General features: G+C 42.7%; 1 pseudogene; it reads right to left on the bottom strand.

The window, feature by feature from the left end:
- Positions 1–5,524: 5,524 nt before the first annotated feature.
- On the bottom strand, positions 5,525–5,952 carry LOC112296352 (large ribosomal subunit protein P1 pseudogene; annotated as a pseudogene).
- Between the last annotated feature and the right edge of the window lie 350 nt (positions 5,953–6,302).

Below are 6,302 nucleotides of genomic sequence, written 5' to 3'. Positions count from 1 at the left end.
TTCCTGAAGGTCATGAGGAATTACTACTAGCTTAACAATTTAGTCCAATTAGAGATGGACAATGCTGTTTTGGCTTTTTCCTCCCTCATGGTTACAAAAATACCCTCCCCCCCCCCATATTGCACATCCCTTTGGAAACCAAAGAAAGCAAAATACGAGGTCTGCCTAGAAAGTATCCAGCCATGTGGTTTGGAAAATAGAGACATTTATTGAAGAAGATACAAGAAACATTGTACATAGGACAATGACGCCTCAGTCCTCTTCCAAGTTATGACCTTCTTAAGGAAATCTGGTTCATTGGTAGTGGTTTGAGTCAAGTCATTAGCAACTGCAGCACAATGTTCCTTCTACTTCGGTAGCAGGAGCTGTGGAACAAATTTTGCCACCACATGTTTCATGCCAAGAACCTGTGTTAAAATCTCAGACAGTAGTTTCTGGAATCTCCAGATTCCAACGTGTATGCCCATACACGTTCAACCTTCTCAGGTGTTCTGCTTATTGCAGGCCTTCCAGAACATGGATCACTTTCAAAAGATTCTTGACCATCTTTGAAGCCTTTGTGCCACACTTTTATTTGCACTGCAGTCATTGCATTGTTCCTGAAAGCCTTTCTGGATCATCCAGATAGTTTCCATGGATGAATGTTCAAGCTTAATGCAAAATTTGATGTAGATTCATTGCTCTGCTCACTTACTCATTTTCTTTTTTTGCTCATTCATTTTGAATGCAATGGCTACACAATACACATGTTTGCTCACTCAGTGGTGTCAACCACCCCCACTGACTAGTACAGTGAAGTCATCATTGTTCATGCATGTACATTCCAGTCCACTCTCTTTGGCTGCCAGGTTACATCAATGTCATCAAGCTGTTCTCGTTATATTAACAATGGCTGGACTTTTTCCAGATAGGCCTCATATGCATTCTGAAAACAATGAGATCCTTTAATAGAAAGGGGTATTTCCTCAGTCTCAAACCATTTTCTCCACCATGGCTTGCAAGATAACAATTGAGCTCTCTATTAGAATACACAGTGTAGGCTGACTCTCAGTAAATGCTTGTGGGGTAGAATAAAAAACTGTTTAATTTTATGGACAGAATCTTAGGGATGGTTTCTGACCTACAACAGGGGTTTCTACATGGCTCCTGGTGCCCCAGGAAGTACCTTGGGGACTGCCCAGAGGGTGGACAGAGCTGACCAGAGGGGCTGAATGTGGACTTCTTTTACACTTGTTAGATTTGTCTGAAAAATTCCTCGCACTTTTTTGTTAAAAGCTGGGAAATCCTGAGACTTTGTGCTCATGGCTTCCTTCTCTCAGCTGACAAGCAAGTCTGTTTGGTCATTGAATGGATTTCATTACATTTATTCATCTAGCAAGTATTTATTAAGCATCTACTATATACCTGACACTGTTCTGGAGACTTGCATACAGCAGTGGTCAGGGTGTGTTTCTGTGGTTATCCCTTCAGAGGACTTTGGTGGTAATGGAAGCCACTTCGAAGCACATTTTTCTTAATCAACAATATCATCATAAATAATATCTAATAAAGACCAATTATGATATACCCACATTGCCACAAAATTCAGTTAGGAACATGCAGTGGGTTGAATAGGGTCTCCCCAAAATTCATGTCCATCCAGAACATCAGAATGTGACCTTATTTGGAAATAGGGTCTCAGCAGATATAATTAGTTAAGGATCTTCAGGTGAAATTATCCTGGACTTTGGATGGGCCCTATATCCAATTACTAGTCGTTTTATAAGAATGGGACACAGAGAGACCCAAGAGAGAAGAAAGCCATGTGAAAATGGAGGCAGAGCTTGGAGTGATGTGGTCACAAGGCAGGGAATGCCTGAGGCTACCAGAAACTGGAAGAAATAAGGAAGGATCTTCTTATAGAACCTTCAGAGACAATGTGAACTTGCCATCACCTTGATTTTGAACTTCTAACCTCTAGAACTGAGACAATAAATTTCTGTCTTGAGCCACCCAGTTTATGGTACCTTGTTCCGGTAGCTCTAGAAAGGCTTTCCTGACCCTTTATTTAGCTTTCTCTCAGAAGAGGAGGAACAGAGCACAGCAGTTTCCACACACTTTGTAGCATATTCTAGCCTTTAAGCCTGCTGTGAAGCAGAGAAACTGTCTACTTTCTCTCTTCTTCATTCTTTTTCTCACCTGTAGAGCAAGGCTGGCCATGAATGATGGGGTTCCCTCAGCTCCGGAATGCAACTAGGAGAAGTCTAGACAAGGGGGTGGGGAAACTCTGGGTCATTTCTGCTCCTCCCTCACCTTCTTTCTCAAGGCAAACATGTCTTACACACAGTGATTCCGCAGCAGCTCTGGCCCTTCTGCATACCCCAGCCTAACTAACCCAGACTGGCAGCACAATATTGGTGAGAAACATTCACCAAAGCTGCCCCACTCTTCTCTAGCCCCACTGCCTGCCATCTATTCTGCACTCTCTGTCTCATGGTGTCCAACAAGCCAACAGGAAGTGGGGGTGCAGTCAAGCCCATACCAGGTGGGTCTGGGTTGTTCTAATTGTGGGAGCTGTTGTTGGGAAATTCCTTTGGAGAAATCTGGCTCAATAAAATGTGAGCCCTGAACATATCTTTCCATATGTTAGCTTATTAAATCCTCACAACTTCCCTGCAATGTTAGGATGATTATTATACCCATTTTAGAGATGAGAAAACAGAAGTTCCAAGAGATCTGGGGACTTTCCTAAGGTCACAGGGCTCTTAAGTGGCGTCCAGGGTTGACCAAGTCCAGGGCCCATACACTGGCAACTTGGACCACTGCAACCTCATTTTCAGATGTGCTTTGTAAAGGGTGAGATTCAATAGCAGCCATACTCCCAACCTCGACTGAGTAGTTGCTATTATTTGTTTGTTGCTATTTTAATATTCATCTCTAAGAATTGATGGGCTGATCCCCAAGGCCTTCAATTCCTATAGTAAATTAATGGGAGCTAAAAAGAAGGCATTTCCTCAACCATCCTTGGGGGCTTCCTGTTTTAGGAAAGATCCGGATCATTTTAAAAATATTTAGTACAGTTTGAAGACAAATTCACCACTCTATCAGAAATAGTTGTACATAGTAGCTGCACAAAAATATTTGTCATATGAATATTTGCTACACAGATACTTTTAAAGTATAATTTATTGATTATGCTATTACAGTTGTCCCAATTTTTTTTCTCCTCTTTATCCCGTCCGCCTTCCTTCCCCCACCCTCCAGCATTCCCTCCAACCTTAGTTCATGTCCATGGGTTATACATAAAATTTCTTTGGCTTCTCCATTTCCTATACTACTCTTAACCTCCCCCTGTCTATTTTGTAGCTACAATTTATGCTTCTTATTCCCTGTACCTTCCCTCCGATTCTCCCCCTCCCTCTCCCCACTGCTAAACCTCCATGTGATCTCCATTTCTGTGATTCTTTTCCTCTTGTAGTTGTTTGCTTAGTTTTTGTTTTTTAGGTTCAGTTGTTGATGGTTATGAGTGTTGTCATTTTACTGTTTATATTTTTGATCATCTTCTTTTTCTTAGATAAGTCCCTTTAACAGTTCATATAATAAGGAACTTTCTGGCCAAGATGGCGGTTAGGTAGACACACTGTGCCTCCTTGCACAACCAAAAGAAGGACAACAAAAATTTAAAAACAAAAAACAACCAGAACTGACAGAAAATTGAACTCTATGGAAGTCTGACAACCAAGGAGATAGAGAAGAAACATTCATCCAGACTGTCTCAGTAGGAGGGGCTGAGACAGTCAGCTGGGAGGAAAGGACTTGCGACAAGGTGGTGGCTGGCGGACCCTGCGAGGTGGTGGATTGTGGAGCAGGGTGGGCAAAGCTGCAGCTGGCCTGTGAGGCGGCAGCAGCTGGCGGACCAGGTGGCAGACCACGCAACCCACAGTTCCAGCATGGGGAAATAAAGCCTCAAACCACTGATTGAAAACACCTGTGGGGGTTGAGGCAGCAGTGGGAGAAACTCCCAGCTTCACAGGAGAGTTTGTTGGAGAGACCCACAGGGTCCTAGAACATAAACAAACCCACCCACTCAGGAATCAGCACCAGAAGGGCCCAATTTGATTGTGGGTAGTGGAGGGAGTGACTGAAAACCGGCAGAGAGCAGAGCAAGCGCCATTGCTCTCTCTTGGACCCCTCCCTCACATACAGCGTCACAGCGCAGTGACAAGCATTACCCCGCCCTGGTGAACACCTAAGTCTCTGCCCCTTTATGTACTGGCACGTCAAGACAAAAAATATGGCCCAAATGAAAGAACAGATCAAAGCTCCAGAAAAAATACAACTAAGCAACAAAGAGCCAACCCATCAGATGCACAGTTCAAAACACTGGTAATCAGGAAGCTCACACAATTGGTTGCATTTGGTCATAAATTCGATGAAAAAATGAAGGCTATGCTAAGAGAAACAAAGGAAAATGTACAGGGAACCAATAGTGATGGGAAGGAAACTGGAACTCAAATCAACGGTGTGGACCAGAAGAAGAAACAAACATCCAACCAGGAAAGAATGAAGAAACAAGAATTCAAAAAAATGAGAAGAGGCTTAGGAACCTCCAGGACATCTTTAAACATTCCAAAATGCGAATTATAGGGGTATCAGGAGGAGAAGAGGAAGAACAAAAATTGAAAACTTATTTGAACAAATAATGAAGGAGAACTTCCCTAATCTAGCAAAAGAAATAGACTTCCAGGAAGTCCAGGAAGCTCAGAGAGTCCCAAAGAAGCTGGACCCAAGGAGAAATACACCAAGGCACATCATCATTAAGCTACCCAAGATTAAAGATAAGGAGAGAATCTTAGAAGTAGCAAGAGAAAAGGACACGGTTACCTACAAAGGAGTTCCCATAAGACTATCAGCTGATTTCTCCAAAGAGATCTTAGAGGCAAGAAGGGGCTGGCAAGAAGTATTCCAAGTCATGAAAGGCAAGGATCTACATCCATGATTGCTCTATCCAGCAAAGGTATCATTTAGAATGGAAGGGCAGATAAAGTGCTTCTCAGATAAGGTCAAGTTAAAGGAGTTCATCATCACCAAGCCCTTATTATATGAAATGTTAAAGGGATTTATCTAAGAACAAGAAGATAAAAAATGTGAACAGTAAAATGACAGCAAACTCACAGTTATTAACAACCACATTTAAAACAAAAACAAAAGCAAACTAAGCAAACAACTAGAACAGGAACGAAACCACAGAAATGGAGCTCACGTGGAGGGTTATCAACAGGGGATTGGGAGGGGGAGAGAGGGAGGGAAGGTACGGAGAATAAGTAGCATAAATGGTAGGTAGAAAATAGACAGGGGGAGGGTAAGAATAGTATAGGTAATGTAGAAGCCCAAGAACTTATAAGTATGACCCATGGACAAGAACTATAGTGGGGGAATGTGGGAGGGAGGTGGTGTACAAGACGGAGTGGAGTGAAGGGGGGGAAATGGGACAACTGTAATACCATAATCAATAATATATATATATATTTTTAAAGTTCAGATTTTTATTGCCTGTGTTACAAAAGAGGTTTAGTCAAATAATTCAAAGCCCATGTCATCATCAGACTCCTCAGATTCTTCTTGCTTTGCTTCCACTTTATTTTCCTCAGCTGGGGCAGCAGCAGTTGAGGGGGAAGGACCTCCTGCTGGTGCAGCACTAGCAGCTGGGGTAGGTCCACCAGCCTCTACATTGCAGATGAGGCTCCCAATGTTGACATTGGCCAGAGCCTTTGCAAACAAGCCTGGCCAGAAAGGTTCAACATTTACACCAGCTGCTTTAATGAGGGCATTGATCTTATCCTCCGTCACCGTCACCTCATAAGGGCAGAGTAGATGCAGGCAAGCTCCGAGACGGAGGCCATGGTGTAGGCGAAGTCTGGGCGAGCACTGCCGGGAGTGGTGCTAGTCGCCGGATGAAGTGAGGGCCTCACCCCAACACGGCCTTACCTTCCTCGGAAGGACCGAGCACCTTAGCAGCAGCTGGGGAAAGGGGAATAAAATATATTTTTAAAAAAAGAAAAAAAAAACTAAAGGAATAAGCAGTTGGGAGAAAAAGCTACTGAAAAGCAATATGTTAAAATCCTATTAATTGTCTTTGCTTGATAATGTTGTGCATTACCAAAAATATTTAAAGAAAAATATTTTTCTGCACTCCCCCCCAAAACAAAACAAAACAAAACAAAAAAACATTTCATATAATAAGGGCTTAGTGATAATGAACTCCATTAGCTTGACCTTATCTGGGAAGCACTTTATCTGCCCTTCCATTCTAAATGATAGCT

This window comes from Desmodus rotundus, chromosome X (genome assembly GCF_022682495.2).
Source record: "Desmodus rotundus isolate HL8 chromosome X, HLdesRot8A.1, whole genome shotgun sequence".
Taxonomy (NCBI): domain Eukaryota; kingdom Metazoa; phylum Chordata; class Mammalia; order Chiroptera; family Phyllostomidae; genus Desmodus; species Desmodus rotundus.
This window is presented reverse-complemented; position numbering and strand designations above follow the sequence as displayed.